The sequence below is a fragment of the Vanacampus margaritifer genome, chromosome 5, assembly GCF_051991255.1.
Source record: "Vanacampus margaritifer isolate UIUO_Vmar chromosome 5, RoL_Vmar_1.0, whole genome shotgun sequence".
NCBI lineage: Eukaryota > Metazoa > Chordata > Actinopteri > Syngnathiformes > Syngnathidae > Vanacampus > Vanacampus margaritifer.
In genome coordinates, this window is record NC_135436.1 from 18480165 (window position 1) to 18498823 (window position 18659).

Genomic DNA, 18659 nt, shown 5'->3' on the forward strand with positions numbered 1-18659 from the left:
TTATAAAATATTTGATTATAAATTAAATTGTAGTGTTCTGGATTTTATTTTGAAAATCTGGTCACCACAATATGTACATTTTTCCTGCACTTGTTCCAAAAAAAAAAACACCGTCAAAAATGTGGCGTTAGGAAAAGAAGTAACTGTATAATGAGTTACTAAATTAATGTTAGTAACGCATGGTATGTTTAATATGACGAGCTAAGAAAATAAAAATAAATGCCAACAGGACATCAGAGGGGAGAAATGAACAGCTGACTCTTCAGGATCAACTGAGATCAAGGATTCACAGATCCACAAGAAAAGAAGTCTCTGTTGTTGAAACGGGTGTCTTCATATCAAAATGCCCCCCTACGTGGATGCTGCTCAAAGCTGCACCATTAACAATAAATGCTTGACATGCCGGGCAGTTGATGTCGTGGATATCTGCCAAGTGTAAACTCCATGCAAACTGAGCCGGTCTGCTCTCTATTGCCTTTGGGGATACACAAAATGCCTGCTGCGTATTGTAAGACACAAGACTGTGCTTTGGAAAACGCAACTTTTAATGTTGTCTTAATTGAGGGACATTAATCAATTGTGCTCCATCAGCAGAGGCTAAGATGGCTTGTAAGCATCTGCCCACCATCCAGTTCTATGACCCGAGACCAGCTGGCCCACGACCCACGCTCTGCCGCAAGAAATCACTTTTGAGTCCATCCATCAAAGCTACATTAATATTCCATCTTAAGCTTCCCACCGCTTGGACTGCACTCATGGGCTTAATTACACTTCGGCCTTGCCAGTGGAAGGTGACCGCAGAGAGTCCGGCAACTGTCAGTTACCATACACTTATACCCCATCTGGGACTAAAGGGACTCTTTCGGGATTGCCTGTCCGCTTTGGCGCGTACATACTGTGTACTGTGAACTCCAAGCGAGCGGGGGTTAGGTATCACAAATCGGGGACAATGGCAACAACTGCACATCTAATTTAGCTCCTTGTTTATCACAAGTTGGTAATCAGATCCACCATACAATGGCACTGAGCACAATGGAATGGTGATCAGGGAGCTATTGTTTTTCAAGCTAATTAGCCCCTGAATCCAAACCCCGGAGATAAATGTGGCTAAAAGTGGCATACGCCCCTTGTACCATTAAAAAGAGCCTTACAAGTGCATGTTATTTGGGGATGTGTTACATGATGGCCTAGTTATCTGCTCAACATGCTCCACCGCTTTGGAGAACACAGGCCGAGTACTATGTGAGCCCAATGACCTCCTAGCAGTTTTTATTCCTATATTATGGTCCCTGTTGCTGCCGTGGTGAACATTTCAACTTGCTACCAGGAGATTTCTGTTTTCTGAATTCTGTTATATGTTATGCTGGGTTCTGTTAAAAAATATACTATGACTTTTATAGCTTTGAAAAAGCAATGTCGAATATTTTTGTGGCAGTCCACGAAATGTATAGCCTTGGAACTGTCAAAAAAGTAAAAAAAAAAAAAATAATAATAATCTTTAGATTCCAAGGGAATTATAATCAAAATTTGATCCAGAACCCAACCAATAATAATAAAATAAAATAAAAACACATATTTTTCAGTGTTTATGCATTTACCTTTTTGTATCTGTGTACATTAAGTGAGCAAGCATGGCTAATTTGCCTACCGGATGCGGTCCCCAATCTCACTCCGTACACCTTTCGAGTCTGAAGATCAATTTTAAATAATTCAAATCACCCGGATGTGTTTGTAAAGTAAGAGTAGCTCCCTGCCAGAGAAATAGAATACCGAACGTTTTGGGCTGGAAAGTAATTGGGCTGTTGTAAATCGGCTGCAGTAAGGGTTGAATGGCAATTGCTTTGATAGGAATATATTTGACAACAGTTTGAGTTACTTGTAAAAAATATTAATGTACTTGACAGTTTTGCTAAAATGACATACTGATACTTGTTTACATGTTTTATGTTGTCAATATGCAAAGAAAATGCATTTGGAATACGAAAACAGTGCTTTCAAAATTTTGATTCCTCTAGGCTCAGGACGGGTTTCAAAGGATCCAGCAGAGATGCATAAAATATATTTAGGGAGAATGTCCTTGCTAGTTTTTTGTGTGTAGATTTTCTAATTAATTACAATGTATATATCGCAGGCGTCAGGCCGAAACCTCTCTTGTTACAATTTGATTTGTTTCATATTTTTTCCACAAATCTATACAATTGGTCAGTCCGCACAGATGGGTGTTATTTTTACAAGAGGTGGGTGCGTACCGATACCAGGTATCAGATACGTGACCTTATTTGAAGATATCGTATTTGTGATGACGAATGATACTGGTATGTATTTGCCATTAATTAATTATGTGCCATTAATTTCATGCAATTTAAAAAAAAAATGCTATATTGGGATTTATACTGTATGTCTTTATTTAAAATTATATATCATTGTTTTTGGGGGAAAATGTTATGTATCAAAAGTATGAGTGGTAGCGGAGCTTGGTATCGGTAATCAGTGTCTACTCAAGAGTTCAGTACTTGTACTGGTGTTGGTCAGAAAAATTGGTATCAAATATCCCTAATATTGAAAAAACAAATATGTCATTTTTGAGAACTCCTGAAAAGTGATGATTTTAGAGATACAAGCGTTCTGCCTGACACCAACGATATTTAGTGGCTCATCTCATCGATCGACCCTCACTGTTGATTCAAACATTCAGCATGCCATTGTGGAAACTCCAATGGCCACTGAAAGCAAGAGTTCCCAACCGACCTTGTGGAAACAACCTCCGACCTTAGAGCATTAACCTCTGACCGGCAACAGGTGAAGACGGTGTCTTTGCTGCCAGTTGCACCGAGTGTCAGGGGCCTTCTAGCATCTCTTCTCAGCTCTTTAAGCAAATATTATCATTTTGCTGAGGAGCGCTCTAGACAAACACGGTGTAGGCTACATGTGAGGTCTAATGGCACATGTCGCTGTGGGTGTTAATGCTGTGTCTGTGACAAGAAGGGTCTTAGTTTGGTGACCAAATGTAAAAAACAGCTCAAACACCTGTTTAGTACAAGGCTGGACACAATACTGGGAAGCGAGTAAAAAAACTGAAGTGGGGGAATAACCAGGGATTTATTCGAAGGTCTCAGGAGAAGCAGTCTACAACTAGTCTGTCATCTAAAGCCATTAAATGAAGTAATGAGGCAAAAGGAGTAATATTGTATGGATGACAATAGTTAATTATAATTTGAAGTCATTCGCTGAAGGCACATGCGGAACATTGTTTATCTGCCAAGACAGTAACGGGCCTTAAGGTAAAACCCAGAAATTCTTGCTACGCTTAAACAATGATTTATTCCAAAATCTTTCTGGCTTGCCATCTATCAGATTGCTCTCTCTCTCTCTAAAGCTTATGCTGATTCGTAATGGGGCAAAAGGCACAGAGTGGTCTGTTGGCTGCGGACCAAACGTACAAACTTTGATCTGCAACTGTTTCGTTCTCGGGACCCGGCGGATTCACTAGCCAGTTGGGAAGAGGAGGGGGCAGAGAGGGTAAGCGATAAAAAAAAAAAATCCCAATAGGTGTCAGCAATCACCCTCTGTTCTGTCCTCATCACAGGCGGAATGCATGCAAGTGGTCCCTGGGGACTCTCCGTGACGTGGCTTTCAATGGCAAACGAGTTTTAATGGAGAGGTCAGCGAGAGTTCCTGACCGACGGGGCCAGGGGCCAGGTGGCACATCATAGCGTCCTTATGTGCAGCTATCCCCAGAATGCGACACAGTGGCGTCGGCAAGTTTGCCTCTGATCAGCGAGGGGAGGGCCAGGCCTTATCGCGCTGCCAAATGCGCAGGGACCGGGGCCAACCTTCGCCGAGGCCCATGCTTGCTCAAGCAGTTCGTTATTTACAAAAGGCACTCATAATTAATAAACGGCTTCATTTGCAGGTTGAGCCTATTTTAATAGGTAAAAAGCGCCACTTTTATAGCCTAGCCATAATTTTCTTAGGCACAACAACTGCGTGAAAAGGGCAAAAGACAACTGCACTTATTGTTATTATTCTTACTGTTTGTTTGTTTTTCTTCGCCCTACTTCAGCACGACCTTTAAGTCAAGGCAAATTTTTTCTTAAGAATAATTGTATTATTTGCACTTTCACTAGTTTAAACATAGTGTTGTGATTAATATTGCATTTGTGGAATATGAAATAAGCAGCAAAATCGACTCATTTTTGTCCTTCTCGGGGGGGGGGGGCATTTTGCCACATGATGTTGACGGAAAATGACGTCACAGTGCCGAAAGGCTCAGCTTGTAAACATCACTACAAATGCATGAAAGTCAAGTGTTCAGTGCAACATTTACACTACACTTTTGTCACATACATTTAATTGTACAGAATACAGTGACATGCCTCTCACAACCTCCAAATGTATTATTCAATGAATAATCTAATGAAATAGCTCGCACACAATTAGGGCAAACAAATGAAAACAATAGATTTAAAAAAAAAAAAAAAAGATCAATTTGCACATGAGCAAAATAGTGAGTACTTTCCTGTCAAAATAGAATGTAGCCCTAATTAATGTCATTGTTAATTGTTACTATGTCTTAATGATAGCTACCAAAAGCTAACCAAGCTAATAGCGTCCTATGACCTTTGCACAGTATTGTAATTGTAAGAAAATGCTGAAACATTTTGCCACTGAGTTTTGCATTTGCGAAATATATATATATATATATATAGTTTTTTTTATTACTGTTATTATTAGTATTATTATTACTATTATTATTATTGGAAAATCGATTTTTAATCTCAATGAGTTTCTTACCTGGTTAAATAAAGGAATGAAATTATTATTATTATTATTATTATTATTATTATTATTAGTGAAGACTTTGGCCACTCATCAGGTTTACCTGGGCAATTGAATAAAACTCTTTACAAATCTGTCTGTATCACATTTAGAGCTATTTCAAATCGTTTTCCCCTGTCTTGATGCTATAATGTTCAAAACTACTCCCATTATGATGTAATACAGTTCTACAAAACAACACAAATAAAAATCTTATTAAATTAAATTAGCTTTTTTATTATTTTATTTTTTTTTACTCTGCTCATGTATTGGATCATATTCTACTAAGCAGGTTTACGTCCGGTGAGTTTATGTCAGTAGTATCTTTTGGCACCCTTTCTAAATGCCTGTTTGTAGAATATCGGCTATTGGAATATATTTTTCCTGCACTAATTATCAGAAACACAGAAAAGACACATGCGTGTATTGCAGTCAGTAAAATGTGACTTTTGCCTCAGAATAGTGGTATCTTAAAAGAGTAAATTAATACTTAATTGCAATTAATATAATAGATTTTAAGTTACAAATACATTATTTATGAAATATTAAATGCAACAAGTACAATACAAATACATACGTATGTAATGATGATGATAATGATAATAATAAAAATAATAAGAAGAAGAAGAAGAAGAAGAATGAAGTTTTACCCTTTTTAGGCTTTACTTGATTACAGCCAATCCAGTTTGTAAAAGACGGTTTTGGTGTAATAAGAAGACATGATGTTGATGTACAATGAAAGCTCCTACCGTGAAAGTCTGCAGTTGTTAAGTAATTCGAGGGCGCCATCTGCTGGCTGTGTACGTGATCACATCACATCCCTCATAGAACACTAGCCAACAAAACCCACATACTTGTCCCCTAATTTACCAGCCTCCATAAAAGGAAAGACTACATTAGTGAGACATCTTATCCCTCCTGTTGGTCATTCATCTTCACTTTAATGGAGCTCAATCCCTTCAGGAGATGGGCACAGGGACTAATTAGGCTGCATATTGCCCACAAAGTGACTCTGTCATCTGGCGGCCATTGAAAAGAACAAACACACCCTTACTGTCCTCAGCTGTTCAAAGATATTGAGAGGGAAAAATATTTTGAAACAACCAGCTGTTTTGTGGGTTTTAAGCACACAATCCTGAAACCACAAACCTCACAGTATATAGTCCACATCGAGCCAAGTGATGAAGTCATCAGAGCCTGTTGCGTGTTATCCACTACAATGATTTAAGTACAGTGTATTTTTGCAATTAAATGGCCTGCTAATGAGCTGCAAGTGAAAATTATTCCTTTTAATTCCAACAAAAGTTCAATTAAACATATCCACCCAAAATAGTAAAGCTTATTATTTATGCATGTTAGGATGCACTGTAACAAATTGACTGTAGAATTTACAAAAAATAACTGGCAAAAAAGTTACCAGCTAATTCTTGTAAAATCTCATTTAACTAACATGAAAATATGTTACAGTATATTACTGTATTTTTATTTTATTTTTATTTTTTTTACAAATATTTACTGTATTTACATTACAATTACTTACTGTGTTTATTTTATTTTTTTAAGAAAACAGCAATTCATTGTAATCTAGTTTACAACTGATTCCTGTAAATGAATAATATGGTATGTCGTAGTAAAATCTATCCATTTTTTAACCGTTTATTCCTCAAAAGGGTTGCGGGGGTGCTGGAGCCTATCCCAGCTGGCTACGGGGAGTAGGCGGGGTACACCCTGAACTGTTTGCCAGCCAATTGCAGGGCACATAGAGACAAACAACCATCCAGACTCACAATCACACCTAGGGACAATTCAGAGCACTCAATTAACCTGCCATGCATGTCTTTGGAATGTGGGAGGAGACCAGAGCACCCAGAGAAAATCCACACAGGCACGGGGAGAACATGCAAACTACACCACTGAATGTAACAATATGATATATTGTTGTTATCAGTTATACCAATTTACAGTATTTACATGTAATCTACATACCAAAACATAGTTGCTGTAAAACTTGACTGCTAATTATACAGCAAATTACTGTACTTTTGTTTCACCCATAATGCACTTTGGTTTATCGTAATGCATTGTTAAATACTGTAAAACTGAAAAATCTTATTTGGATTTTGTTTGGGTATTGATTGCGGTGTACCCCAAGGGTCAGCGTTGGAACCTATACTCTTTATTTTATTATTTTATACATCAACAACATTTGTAAAGTATCTGAAACAGCTTGCTGATGATACCAGTATTTTTTGTTTTGGGAAGAATTGAAATGACCTATTGGATGAAATCACTGAAAATGAAAATAATTCAAATCTGGTTCAACAGGGAATTTCAGAACAAATACACAAAGACATGTACTCTCCAAGAGTATTTTCTTTTGCTTCGATAGTCCCAAGTCAAACAACCTTTTGAGCCTGACCGGTACATGCCAATTGTCTTATTAGCCTTTGAGTCAATTATCATTGCGCCCTACGAACTCTGCATAGCGTTAAGAATATTGACTTCACTTACCTCAATCTCTTGAACATGTGGGCAGAAATAATGTAAGAAGAACAAAGTCTATAATTATCATGTATCAATAAAATAAACCTGAATCTAAATGGATTCAGTTGCACATATGGCAGGCATGGGCAGGCCAGATCAATACTGATACTGTTTACATATCACTAAACATTGGAAAAAATAATGGTGAGACTGAGCCATCTCCATACCAACAAATACAGAACAGACTTTTTACTCCTCTCCAGCAGGTGGCAATAGCACTACAGCATGGAGAAGCGTGTGGTTTTATTTGCAGTCAGCCAGCTTGTTCTCAGGGGTCAACATGAACTGAGAAGCACTTAGCTTGCAAATGATTGCACAACATAAGTTGAAGAAAATGTTTGTTATTGCCAAATTGCATTCAGGCTGAACACAGTCAGCAATAAAAAGAAGAAAAACAAATCTCAGGCTTTGCTCAAATTTTAGCAATTAGCAGAGAAGTCTGTTTGTGTTACTGCTGTGGAATCCGAGAGTGTCTATTTTGTAAAAATGAATGACATCCAGCACAGAAAGGAGTTTTTTTTCTTCATAATTTTTTATTTTTTATTTTTTGTGACTCAAACTAGACCCCAAAGCGGTATGCTAATCCTACAAAGACTAGCTATGGTGCTTCTTCATGCATTAGCGCAGTTATCTGATGCAAAACGCCACGTGCTTTGTGTCGCAATTGGCAGATTTCCCACCCAGTGAGAGGACAAAGCCTTCAGAAGGCGATTTGTTTTATTGTTATTTTATTATTTCCCCTCACTTTTCAATTACCTCTTGCTTGATGCAGAAGCCTATCTCCTATACACAGTGTGCAAAGAGGAAAAAAGTGGAAACTGGGGGAAGAGGAATAAGAAAGAAATAGCTCCCGCTGACACAAAAAAAGATACAGCACACCTTATACTTCACAACAGTCCTGTGAATCAAAGTAAATACCAAAGGCTTAAAAATACAACACAGTAACGGCAATTTACTGTTTGCAAAGGCCATGAATTACATTATAACCTCTTTTTACAGAGACTTACTGTTATACTTGGATTATATGTGGTAGAATATGCTATACATTGTTTTCTTTGTCATTAATTAGTAAATCCAATAATGGATTGTAGGCCTACACAGTTGTATCTTAGTTGTGGGTGTAGATTTATAGAGAAATATTCCATTTCATTTATTAATACAGTACTTTGCACAAGATGAACATTCTATTAATTAATTAATACAAGACGAATGTACAGCACAGTCTTGCTTGGTTTGATTTGCATAAATGGCCAAGATGAGAAAAAATATGAAATATATCCTTAGAGAAAGAATATAGATTGTAGAAGCAACTGTTGTTAGCCATTGATGTGCATAGCCGTGTTTTTTTTTCCCTCCTTCTTCCCACACGAGCGAGACCCCGTCGTCTGCTTTTAAAAATGAACCGCCCACCTCAATCGATGAAGGAATTAACATATTCTCAACTTGCTGGGAGCGCCGTTGATGAAACTTAACACCAATCTTCAACTATAGTCACTTACCCTGTGGAATGAAGACAGCTCCCAAGGTCACCTGATGATTCTAATTATAATCTGCCCAAAGGCTTCCTTGTAGAAGGAGACGTTTGCCTATCAATCTATCCTGTTGTATGCTCGTCTCTTATTTGACTGTCTTAAAATGTCACTGAGGAACCTTGCTACGCCTTTATTTAGTTTGCTTCCACTGAGATGGGCTCTTCTGGGTACGCACACTTCTTTTCAGTGCCTCATGAAGAAAATATTTTATGTTGGAGATTGAAGTTACAAATTCAGCTAGCAATCAAACTGCACGAATGTGCTATTTGGCAAGAATTACTTTTAGGACGTCTTCTGTCAGACAAAATGGTTATTTCTCCTAATAAAAACACACTGACAAGTACTTTTTTTCTCTTCCATTTTCTTGTTCTCTATCCATTTATCATATTTTTCTAAACCTTCCACAGGTTTTATATTTGAGTTCTTCTACGATTTCCTCAGGCATATAAGTTAGTGTGCTTGGTAGCTGATTTAGGCCAGGGTGGGCAACTCACTACGCTTCGGCTGCTCCGGGGCAGCTCACTGAGAATCAAGTCAATCTGCAATGGTTTTGACAGTGCCATTGTATGACTGAAAAGAAAGATGAGACATGAAAGACAAGCAGATGTATTTGGCGAGTTTGCTAAAGGGAATTTGTGGTTCTGGAGGCAACGACATAAACAATGTGTACGCTTGCATGCACTACACAACCCAACGACTACAATTAACACACGAAGCGCCTCTCGCTGTTCAACATTCAACAAGGAAATGGTAAGTATTTTTACATATAAAAAAATTACGAATAACCGCTGGCAAAACCGGATACATGTCACACGTTTTGACCGGATATTACGTATGCTTGTAGACCCAAAGCAATGCCGGATGATAAAGTAAGGTATATTTTTGTGTGTGTCTGTGTGTGTGTGGGGGGGGGGTGGACTGAAATATTTTTTGAATTAATTAAAGGAGTGAAGATTAATGCTATTTTAGATGTAAAACAGCAAAAAAATGCTACGGTTTATCAAGAATTACAAAAGCAAACTCGGACGACATCATCGCATGGCGCAGTCGCTTTCTGGTCTTCTTCTTCTTTTAAATTATTGGCGGATCACATATCTATGGTGAATACCGCAATATTCTCAAAAGAAGAACAGATGGAAACGGTCATAAGTCGTATGATCGTTTTGAGCATTTTCAGAAAATTTGCTTAAAAAATTTGAAACAATTGGATGGAAACCTGACTAATAAGTTGGTAGGAAAAGCTCTGCCAGAGCTCTATCAAGGTAACAGGAATGAGAAAGGATTAGGAACTAGAATCCTACCAAAATAAAATGAGTGCTAAATACTTTTGGATCACAGTTTTGATTGAACTCCAAACTGTAGATGTTGGAGTGTTTCAAAGTTAAAGATAGCATTGTATCTATATGTATATGTAGGAACCATCAATAAATACTTGTCATCACATTTTTTTTTATGTAAATCACTTCTCACTGTGGCAGCTGCTTCCTGTGTGTAATGTGTGCAAATGAGACCAAGCAAAACAAAAGGCAAAGTATCAGGAGGATTGTGTGACTTTGTCTAGTTTGCTGTGATTTTTCTTCATGAAAACGCCTTCTTCATTGTCTGTTGACATTTTGGCAAATATGACAGCATCATTTGTAGAGCTGACGCACAAAGAGCTGCAAGAGGGCCCAAACTGCGTTTGTTCAATGCTTGAAGAGATTTGTGTCATGTGCAATATAATGTCTTGCTTTCACTGTGATAGCAGTATGGACAAAGACTCCCACAGATGAGCTGTGAACTCTTGTCGAAAGTCTTATGCATAAGACTCCATATTTTCTGTCGGTGTAATGGCCAATAGTCCAAATGCTACAATAACAGCAACTCAGTTTAGAGGAGTTGGATGAGTAATTAAGTGCTGGGATGACTTTTAACAAGCAGAAAAGGGACTACATTAACATTCAAGAGTTACTCATCATCAATGTTATTAATTTGACATTTTGTAGTTGCCGATTTTGACAATTCCAAATATCTGCACTAATAAGGTCAAAGAGGGAGCTTTGCGCTAACTTGACATTTCCCCGAACTGTGAGAAGCAAAAACAACTACAACCTTTTAAACCTTAAAATGTGCTTGTTCTTATTCAGCACATCAATGGTGAGCAACACATTGATCCACTTGATTACACACAATGTCTCGTAAAATTCTAAATATTTAAAAATATAATTGGAAAATATATAAGTTGATATATTCACAAAGTGTGACATATTATCACTATTATATACTATATGTGAAATGGACTGTTTTTTATATAGTGCTTTAACAACGCCATATGGAGCCTAAAACACTTTACAATTTAAACCTTACATTCATCCATTCACACAACCACACATACACCAGTGGTCGGCTGCTGCCATGCAAGGCGCTGACAGGTCCACTGGGAGCAAATCTGGGTTCAGTGTCGAACCCACAACCTCAAAGATGGGAGACGACCACCCAACAACTGAGCCATGCCCCCCCATATGTATACCTGCATAAAGCATATACACCATAGTCTACCCCCATAACCTATGCTAATGCGGTAGTAAAATCCCGATTACAGTGAACATAAGGGCATGAATACAAAAAAATCCACTGAAAAACACAGTCCTTTTTAAATTGGGGGGCAGACCCCCCTGGGGGGCCACATGTGACCTTGGGGTATGTGTTGTATTTATTAGATTTTTCTTCTATTATTTTTTTGGGCTGTACCAGAATAATGTGTAATTGCACATCCACTACAGTAGGTGGCAGTTACACTCTCATTGTATGAGAGTGCGCAAGGAGAATTAGCTCCTCCACAGAAGTGTGCTTATAATAATTTTATAGCCACAGCGGAGAGTTGGGGTGGGTGGTGGTGCGTGAAATACTTTCCTCTTCCTTTGGGGCATAACAAATAAAATAAAAAAAATGAGAAGTACTGACCTAAAAGTACGTGCACTCAAAATGTTATAATTAAAGTAAATACTACTATGAAACACACTTCTAGGCCATCAATAAATTGAAAAACATTCAGAATGGTAGGAACTGAGTGTGACTTTAATATGTTCCAGCTAACCTTTTGACCTCTTGAAGCTGAAGTTGAAGATTGTGCCAATCTGTCCCAATCTTCACATATAATCATGTTTTAATAACAGGGCGGATGGTACACAAATCAGCGCATTGGGGTTTTGACCCCCTCACCTCCCCCCTTTTGCCTTTTTAGTCCACACTAGGATCAATAGAGGTGGTCTGGTCACCATCATTAGCTGGGCCAATATGGCTGCTTTATGGGCGTTGTCCAGGCTGGGGGTGATAATGTGCCATTCGTTTATGACACCATATAAGTTTAATACTGTGCCTTGGCAGTAAATATCCATAGTATTTAAAGCAAGCTATAGTTTAATGGCAGCCACAGGTCGCCAATGCTACGCTTTTAGCCAAGGGACTGTCAGGCAAGGAGTGTAATGGACTGAGGTGGCTTCTCGAACAAAGTATGAGGATGGAGGAACTGGACTTGCCCCCACATGATTGACCATGACCCCAGGAAGAAGACAGTGCCAAGGAGTTGACAATGCGCTGATGAAAAATCATGGCCCCCTCCTTCATTTAAGTTTCCAATCCCTGGCATAGATTAATTATTATTAGGGGTTTCAGGCAATTAATTTTTTAAATTGTAATTAATCGCATGACTTCAATAGTTAACTCACAATTAATCACAAATTTTACATCAGTTCTAAATGTACAATAGAATGTACAAAAGTTTTTCTCCTCTAGTTAACATAAAAGTGGGGAAAAAATGTTAACCCAAAAAATATGGCTGCATTTTTTAGTCACTGATACAATCATTTCATAATTCATAAAATAGTTCAAATTAAAACGATGTACTGTACTATAAAAGAAAGTGTGATATTAATTTGTGTTGAGGTAATATTTCTGCCACTAGATGGCATCATTGCATTTGTAAGACATTGGTGACAATATTTAACATGAAGTAACTTGTGAAATTCTGCACATTTTCAAAATTGTCAAATACAACTTGACTCCAGTCTTCGCAAATATATGCATTATTATTACATTTATTACTGCTAAATTTTGACGTGGATGCGTCTGCTGCATTGAGACAGGAATTCCCCCAGTACAGACTTTCCAAGTAAGGGGCATTTAAAAAAAATCTGTGGCATTATAAGAATTTTAAATTAACTCAAAATTAGCGCACTATTTTTGACATCCCCTATTTTTTTTATATTATTAATTTTGTGTGTTGCTTTTCACATTCCTGCTGTAAACAGAATTTCCCCATTGTGGGACTTATTTAAGCTTATTATATTTTCTCAACCTTTTTGCATTGCTCTGTGGTGTAATGTTTAGCAAGTCTGCTTCACGGTCAAGAGGTTGTGGGTTTAAATCTTGTCTCAAGCCCTCGTGTGTGGAGTTTCCGTGTTTTCTCCGTGCTTATGTTGTCTTGCATATTGCCTATTAGGTTCTTTAAAAACTCTGACTAGCTCAGGTGTGAATATGACTGTGATTGCTTGCCGATGTTTCCTCTGCATTTGACCAGTCCAGGGTGTTCCCCACTTCACGCCCAAAAGTCAACTACGCTCCAGCTCAACCCGCAACCCTGACTAACTCGGATATCTCTGCAGCTCATGCCCATTCTCGCTACACCAACACTCACTAACACCATACAAGTGTGAAGCTTAATGAACCATGCAAAGTAATTAGTGCGGACAAAAGCCTCCATCAACTCACACTGCCTTCATCTTCTTTCTGCACATATTGTTTCTCATCTCTTTCCCCTCCGCTCTCATCTTTCCATATCCTTTCATCCCGTTCCTCTTATCAAGCGTGCTAGCCTTGGTGCCAAAAGGATAAAGCTTATTTAAAGTTAAGAAGACAGGAGATTTTTCACGAGGAGCAAACAAAAAAAGACAGGGTGGCTAGGGAGAAAGACAGACAGACAATCTCACAAGTGACAGACAGCTCCTGAGTTAACAAGCAAAGATTAACCAGAGTAGAAGTGAAGTAGAAGTGAGACTGGTGAAGGTGAAAACTGAGATGTGATGAAACTTGAAGCAATTTCCCTCCCCAGCTGGGTAAAATGCGATAGCCGCCTTCTGTCTGATTGATGCCAACGTGTTTTTGTCTGTTGGCCCAAAACAAGCTTGGTGTTCATCAGCGCCAAGCAGCCCATGCAAGACAAATCGATTATGGAAGACAGATTTATAGAAAGATCGTAACTTTGTAGAGCTTTTGCATGAACTTTTAACCTGGATGCAGGGATCTTGTTAGCGCTGCCAAGCTCTCCTTTGGGTCTTTGCATCCTCAAGAGCGGTCTGTGTGGAGAATGGACTGCAGCCAGATGCTGGAGTAGATGACACAGTAAGTCACACAATTCTGAATTTCAAGAAAAATCCATAATTCTATGACCTTCATGGTGTACAGGGTCATAACAGGAGGTAAGAGACCATACAACCTTAAAAGTCATACATCAAAGGATTGACTTACATGTATATTTTAGGGCCCGAGCAGCGACCGAGCATTTTTGGGGGCCTTTTATGGTGGTCATATTTAAACAACCTTCTCCTACAGAATTTATCCGATTGTCTTCAAACTTGGCGTGTTTCATCTTAACATGTTTAACCCTGGAGAACCCAAGAACCCTTTTCTTCTTTGGAAAATTAGGAATTATACATTAAATGACTGCTATAAGTTCACTGAACACCAAAATATGTTTTTTCAATTTTGACCCTTGTTTTTTGAACTAGCTCAGAGTTGCTAATTTATCAAAAAATATATATAAAACATACTCCTAGGCATTCTGCAACATTATATGAACTAGATTAACAAAAAAAAAAAAATTATCATCTGATGGTTTGCTGAGAAGATGGTTTTGTTTGGATTGATTTCCAGCTCAACAAAACAGCATGTTGCCAGCCATCTTGTCACCACCACTCTGGCTCATGTAAGTGCAATATTCATCCACTAGATGGCCCCATGCAGGGGTCAGAAGTCGCACTCTGGACTTTTGAAGTTAAATTTGTAATTAAAAAAAAAGGTCTTTGTTATTTGAGAAGCAGAATTTATAGGGGCCAAATTTGACCCCGTGGGTTCTCCAGGGTTTTAAGATGAAAAGTAATCTTTTTTTTTTCTTTTTTTTTGCCACACGCTGTTGCCATAACAATCCACTATATCCAAAGGAAAAGGGTACTGTTTTTTAGGGTGTAAACGTGGGCGGAAACTCATAAATATGTGCACACACATCAAACCTGTCATGGACATCAATATTTTTAGAGATTTCTAGTGCCATTTTCAATAAATGGCTTATTAGCGCGTTGTACAAATTTTCAACCAAACATTCATTATTGCATATAGATTCATTCATGGAGAGTGCTTGTGTTTTGGTAGAGTTTGTTGTTTTACAGTGGTTAACTTGTTTGACGCTTAAAAAATGGATTGGCCCATAGGTCTTTATTGTTTTTTTTAAGTTTTTTTTTTAAACTGTCAACATGGGCTGGTTTATTTTTGCTCCAGAGATTTGTATGATGGCAACATTATTTTCATTTAAATATTTCCTTTTTGGAAAAAAAATGTGTTTACAATTCGATCAAGCAGCATCTTGTGTTCATTTAAATAAAATTTAAAAATATTTTAATTATTTCTTCTCCACATTTTGAAATCTGCATTTTATAAACCCTACAGGCACGGCTGTATGAGTAAAGCCAGCCTTTTTACCCAAAATTTCATTTGTTGTTATTTTCGTTTTGACAGCTACAATTTATTTTGACCTCCACGGTTGACCACCCCCTGCTTGTTTTTATTGTGTGGGTGTAGTGCGTTCATATTAAAGGCATCTCAAGGCAGCGGGAAATGGCGGAAGTGTAAAAATATAAAATATAAAAAATTGTAGACCTGCTTCTCGTGTGCTCAGATGCTGTAACAAGATGATGAGCTCACGGAGCTGGTTAGTCATGCGCATGGGAGAGCACCAGCATGAAGGAGGTGGCATGAAGGTGTGAAAAGTACTATAGGAGTCAAAACTGGTTTAAAGCTGTGATCCGCATTAAACTGATGGACTGACCCCATCCAAGACTCAAGTGGAAGATTTTTTATTTTATTTTATCTGGTGACGCTCCATTTGCTGTCTTGTCTTAAAGAAAAACTGTGCTGTTTCCTCTGAAGTTTTCTTTATCAATTATATGCAACAATTAAAAGCACGAGTAATAAACTGTTTTTATTTTGCTCTTAGGCTTGCCCTTTTAGTTACAAAATGCAATTAATTTTAAACCGCTGTCATGAATTCAAATTAACTTAAGTAAACATTCATTGCCATGAGCAAATGGAAGCCTAGAAATTAAGATAAATACCTGTTTTTTGTTTTTTTTAACATCACGTCCTACGATAAGACATTATTAATTACACCTCATATAGACGGCAATGATCAGAATTGTCCCCCATAGGCGGGCTAAAGCGGGCACCAAGATGATTGCGCTGCCCCACTTGTGTCACGACTCTTTAAAAATACACACACACAAAAAAAAAAAATTCTTTATTTGATCATAGTTTTTGTGTTTATCACTAAGACATCCAAACTATATAGAAATTATCAACATGATTTTGTTCAGGATTATCCACAAAAACAGCCTATAGGCAATGTCTGATGAAAACAAACAAACAGCAAAAAAATGACATCTCAAGTCTAAAATCAGATTAGCATGTACCAGATTGACTTTTAAATTTTGAAGAAGAAAAAAACATTTCTCCATGTAATCCTTCTGCACATGAACTTTTTTTTTTCTTCTCCATTTTTCAATCTGGCTTTCGGTTCTTTAATAAACCGATGTGCTATTTCAGTCCAGACATGGCTGCCTGTGACTCACTGCACCAAGCGACATCACCTGACATCTTGTGTGTGTCTGGGTTGTGTTAGCGCGGCACAGGACACGAGTCAGTGAACAAGGTCTGACCACTGAACCGTACAGTCGTCGAGGACTCCTGCAAGGGTGGGGGGGGCGGGCGCCGGGTAAGAGCTTGAGGAGCAGGAGAGTGGGGAGCCATCAACTGGCCCGATATACTCTAGCTGATATTTTGACAGCTTGAGGTATAATGGAGATGCAGATTGGATGGATGTGATGAGTGGCTGTGATTGACATTGCACTCCAGTATAATTCTATGAAGCATATTGCGGTGCACGGGTTAGCAGGAGTGTCACCGGGGATCACATTGGCTCTACCCCATCAATGCTGGGGATTAAAAATGTAATTTTCTAGGGCCCCTGTCAGTCATGGCCATATAGAATTGTCATCATTTTCTCCTCCTTACGGCCGCCCTGTTGGTGAACACTATTTGTTGGAATGCAGGTCTTTCTGTGTGGAATTTGTTCTTAGCGCACAGACTGGGCGAAAATAACATCTATGGCAAAGTTCCAAGATGAAAATCACTGCTACCTACTGCTTCATCTCATAGTTACATAGGGTATATAATATAGAATTTTTGGTGATCTGAAATATTAAATTGAGGAAAGGATACTATGCAATAAATAAATAAATAAATAGTCGATAAATAAATAATATCAATTTGAGAAGAGGAAAAAAAAAATTCTATGCAATCTTACCTGTGTCCATAAACATAAAAATAATGAGGAAAAAACAAAAAGAAGAATGGATTGATGGATATAACTTAAGGTGACCAGATTTTGAAAATTAAAAATATAATTTACCTGAAAATAAAAAACACAATAAATTCTTACCCGGAACTATTTATAACAATTTTAATCGCGAGCCAATCTGGTTGTGTTATTACTTTAGCTAATGCAAAAAATCTTGGTTGACATTTCAACAGGTGTCTATAAGTCAATGATGGGTCCTGGCAACGATTGGAAGCTGGCTGTGCCGTTTACCTCATGCCGGTCCCGCTTGCATTGGGGCTGACCGACGACCGCAGCGTTCGGCTTTTAGGACTACACTTCACATGATTCTTGGACATGGAAGTAAAAAGTAGTTCTATTTGTGGCATAACGAAAACACGGATGCTAGCGATTTTAATTGTATTCTTTTTTAATCAGTTTATCGTATGAATCGCTATGACAACCATGTGATTAACATGCACATGGCCCAAACAATTGGCTTGCTGACTGGACTAAAAACTAAAACGTGACATACTTGCGTAATAGTGGAACAAAACAACGGGGCGAGCGAAATCCGCCGGGACTCGGGAAATAAGGCTCAATTTGAGACTGTCCCGGTTTAATTTGGACGTATGGTCCCCCTAATCTAACTACTGTTAGATGTTAGATTGTTAACATGTCAGGACAAAAACATGGATGGATCGATGTAGCAATGTACTGAACTTTAAACAAAATCTAACCCTAACCCTAACCCAAAATCATGATTACAGACGCTCCCCTACTTACGAACATTCGAGTTGCGAACAACGGTACATACGAACATTTCTGCGCGTACAGTATGTCGAAAAATGTTCGGAAAGAAATGCTGTAAGTTAGATTTTGTATTGCGCGTAGTGCTTCTTTCCACCGCTAATACCGACGATTGGCGCTGTGAGAGCTCATTGGAGGCTGAGCAACGTGGCGAGGAGGAGGAGGAAGAAAACGCCGGTCCCCATGAAGCAGGAAATAACTTTTGAAGCCGATTCCGACGAAGAATCTCTCATGATATAAAATCCTCCTCTTCCTCCTCCTCCATCATCTCCTTAAGCATCGAGTACATCTTCCAAAAGTAAGTTAAACTTCATTTTATTTATCTTATTACG